A 4171-nucleotide genomic window follows, 5' to 3' on the forward strand; every position below is an offset into this window, starting at 1 on the left:
ATAGCACTTAAATATATATAGAGCTGAGGGTTTGAAATGACTTGAATTGAAGAAAGAAGAAATCTTGGAGGGCATCAGGTGGTTGACACACCAGACTGCCTTGGGCAAATGACCAAATCAATAATTGATCAACTCTTGATCTGTCAATCATAGCAGGAACCTATGGTTAATGTCACAGTGAATGCAGACTGATGGATTACATGGAATACACCAAACCCGGCCCATCAATGATTTTTATGCAGCCCTCCAATTGATCTACACTGTTAGACTTTTCAAGGGTTTTTTACAGTAACTTACTGGCAACACTGTTGCCAGTAAGTTACTGTAATTAAGAGTTACAGTACCAAACCGTATTTCAGTTTTGTGTAATACAGTGCATTACTGTAAAAACGAAGCTAATCAGTACAGTGCATTACTGTAAAAACTAAGCTAATCAGTACACTACTGTAATTATTTGTATTTGTACTAAATATAAATTAGATTTGATAATTTTGATATATGATTAATTTTATTTTTATCCTACATAAGTACTACTTTCATACAAACCAATTAGACAAAGTTATCACAAAAATACCATTTTTTTATTTAAAACATTTCATATATATCACAAAATAAACATAATGCTGAAAATGATGTGTGAAATTTGTACACATTAATGGGTGAGTTTAGAGACAACATTTTTTGTGTTAATTTGAACTCATTCATTGTGTTAATGATTTTAACAAAGTAAATATGTCAGAGAGGTTAGCACAAAGATGTGTAAACGTGTTAAATTAACACATTATGTGCTGTCCTTCATTGCAAACATTTTTGAAAACATACATAAAACCATAAACAAAACATTAGCATTTGACTAAATGAATGTAGAGTCATTGGCTGTTTATCTTATACAAGTATTATAATGAAATATCAACCATTACATTCATAAAACTGCAGAATATAAATACATTTTTAAGCATTCAAAAAGGAAATGTCCAAAACAGGACAAAACACAGTTCTTTTCACAATACAAGACACATAACCCCACCTTAAAAATAATTTCACTTATTTCCAAAAATGTGTTGGATTCATGTACACTGGTGGCCAAAAGAAGTATTTAAGTGTCTTAATGTTTTTGAAAGAAGTCTCTTTGATGCTCAAGAAACATTTCTTATTATTATCAATGTCTGACTGTCTACTCCATCTTTTCTACAGCATAGGAGTAAAAGTCATCATCAAAATAATCTTTAAAAAGCAAACACAATGTTTTTGTCCACCTTTGTGAATAAATGAACTTCTCCAAAGATTGGTTCCTGTTCAGAACTTGATTGACAACATCAGAGTGTTCCCTGGTCTGCATGCGTGCCCACAAACACAAATGTACTCAGTCCTTCAGAGGAGATCCCGGTTCCAAAACTATATGAGAGAGAGAGAGAGAGAGAGAGAGAGAGAGAGAGAGAGAGAGAGAGAGAGAGAGAGAGAGAGAGAGAGAATATTAGTGTCACATTATTTTTAACCTCCTTTTTTGTTAATTTTTATTATTATTTTCACAAAAACTTAAGAATATATATTTGTAAACAGCTTTTGTCAATAAATAGCATACAAAAGAACTAAATTAAATTATGCCAGATTAAATTTTAATACTTACAAATCCTAAATTCTGTCCAAAAATGCTGAGATCCATAGAAAGAACGACTGAAATAGATGATTTTAGCCCATTTCAGCTTGTCTGCAGTGAAGGAGTACCTGTTTGAGACAAATACACAGTAAGATACATGCAAGAAATCACTGTGTGATGATCGTTCTCCTTCCTAAACTAGTTAACCCACCTGTGCGCTGATATAGGACCTTCCTAGTCAGGTGGAACTGCAATGGTAGAGTCTTCTGGCTAATAAAATATAAAAATAATGCAAAAATATAAACTTAAGTTGTTTAGAATGCTAGATTTGGTCTGAATGAATTAGTGAGAGTTTTACTGCAGTGCTTACCTGGATACATTTAATCTGGTGAGACTGAACAAAGACAATGGTCCATCTTCTGATTGGTTCATTTGCTGTGTAATAAATATAAAGTTAGACATGATGCAAAGGTCACTTATTTGATATAAAGTTAGCCAATTTTATAGAGATTTTGTAAGATATTGTAAGCTACCTAGTCTGCACCAGTGGCTCAAAAGCAATTTTCACATAGCGTATGCAAATCATTTCAGCAAACTTATCTCAAAATATATCACAAATGGGCTGGCCTACCTCTGGAATCTTGCTAAGTCACTGGCGCGAATTGGCGCTTTGTTGCAGTTGCCTTTAAACACAAAAATGAAAGTAAATATTAAATTTCATTAAAAAAAAAAACTATAATATGGTATAGTTTGCAAACTAATGCTAAAACTATAAAGGTTCTCATCAGTAGGCCAACATTAGGCTATAAACAGAATTTCACATTAGTTTATTCACATTTATTGTTAATGTAAACGCGTTGCTCGTTGGCATATTTTAACTCGACATTTCAATAATCTAACAAAGTGTGTAAAATGAAACGTACGTTAGCTCAGTTTACCATGGTAAAGTTCGTTACCGCCATGTTGACGACGAGTAACATTAGGCTAACGTTAACGTTATAACATACGTTAAACTGGGCACAATCCTGTCAACACCCAGTCTATGGTCAACATACACAGAATGTTTTTTTTTTCTTTTTTTTTTTTTACCTTGCTTGTTGATCTCTCTCTCGGTGAAGTGAATTCCGTCTCTTCCCCGGGCCAGACACGAACGTCGCGATCCAACAAAAGACAGACCCCATTACCTACACTGGATGTCTGTCTGACGCGACACGACAAATCCCAGACAGTGTGATGCGCCGCGGCCGTTATATTTCTGACGTAGTCCGATACGAGTCCAAGCACTCGCGCTAGTTCTTACAAGGGATAAACAGGTTTGCATTTAAAGGTCCGGTCGCTTCAATGTGTCCAATATAGACAGCCTCTGGCTATTATAGCGTTGTAGACACGCGGTGTAAGGCAAAAATTAGGAAATAAAAAGCACGGTGGAATGGTGCCAGCCAGATAGGCAGTTACGTCAAATACAGTAGTATACAGCAAATTTAAAAAATATAGTAAGTCTATGTATGTGGTGTTAGACGTCACAGAAAATTCCCATGATGCAATTGGAATCACAGTTATTTACTGTAAAGAGAAATAGCAGTATAATACTGGGGGATTTAAAGTAAATAACTGTAGAAATTACAGAAAAGTCTAACAGTGTAGATTACAACATTACAGTTATGACTTTCAAAAGCAATCATCAGTCAATTAGCGGTTTGTGGTACATTTCAGACCGTGATGCAGTTTAGCTAGCTTTCCAATTACAAACCAGTATAGGACAATAGAAATGAATACCGTGAAACATCAGCCAATGTGCAATTTAGGCTATGGCTTACTTGAGGGAGAAAAAAGAGACAATTAATTCACACGCTTCAAATGTGAAATCGATGCATCTGATTTTGTTTCATGCTTGTAGACTTTTTATTGCAATATCTAATATATTTTATATATTATGTATAATGGTTAAAACTATACGATAATAATACAATGAAATTTTGCAGTGAAAAAGAGACTTTAGAAGCCATTCATTTTCAATTTCCGGCTAGAGGTGGCAAGTTGACATTATGCAAATGAGCAACTACCAACGGGAGTAAAATCAGTGGAACACATGGCTTGCTGTGGGATTCCATAATCAAATGTACAATTTTAGAAAGATTTCTAAAGGATCATGTGACACTGAAGATTGGGACAATGGTTGCTGAAAATTCAGGTTTGCCATCACACATCACATATGAAAAACACAAAGTGGAATTTGTTCTCTGACCAACATTAATCAGCAAGATGAAATGTCTTAAAAGGACCCTGATGAATTCAGTTAAGTGTTTGTATGGAGATTTAGGGGAATGTGTAACCATGAGACAGAACCTTGACAGAAGTGCGTGCCTTGCCTCAGTCAGGGTTTAATTGATCGGTCACATAATGCGGACCCTCTGTGTGCGACTGGCCCCTGCTCATGGAGACGATAAAGGGGAGGCGTGAGTAAATAGCGGCTCGTTAGAGCTTTACTGTGCCTCTTGGGAAAGCAACAAAAAAACATTGCTGGCGTCTCACTGTGTTGGTCACTAAGATCCCCCGCTGCTATAGCTCGTCGAT

The 4171-nt window shown here is 35.5% G+C and overlaps 1 long non-coding RNA gene across 1 annotated transcript; it reads right to left on the reverse strand.

The window, feature by feature from the left end:
* Nucleotides 1-758: 758 nt before the first annotated feature.
* LOC311303172 lies at nucleotides 759-1841 on the reverse strand. Its single transcript, XR_014629731.1, has 3 exons — nucleotides 1809-1841; nucleotides 1628-1725; nucleotides 759-1395 (listed from the first exon to the last, which is right to left on the reverse strand). It is a non-coding gene; the product is annotated as an uncharacterized lncRNA (long non-coding RNA).
* Between the last annotated feature and the right edge of the window lie 2330 nt (nucleotides 1842-4171).

This window comes from Rutilus rutilus (genome assembly GCF_951802725.1).
Source record: "Rutilus rutilus genome assembly, chromosome: 14".
Classification (NCBI taxonomy): domain Eukaryota; kingdom Metazoa; phylum Chordata; class Actinopteri; order Cypriniformes; family Leuciscidae; genus Rutilus; species Rutilus rutilus.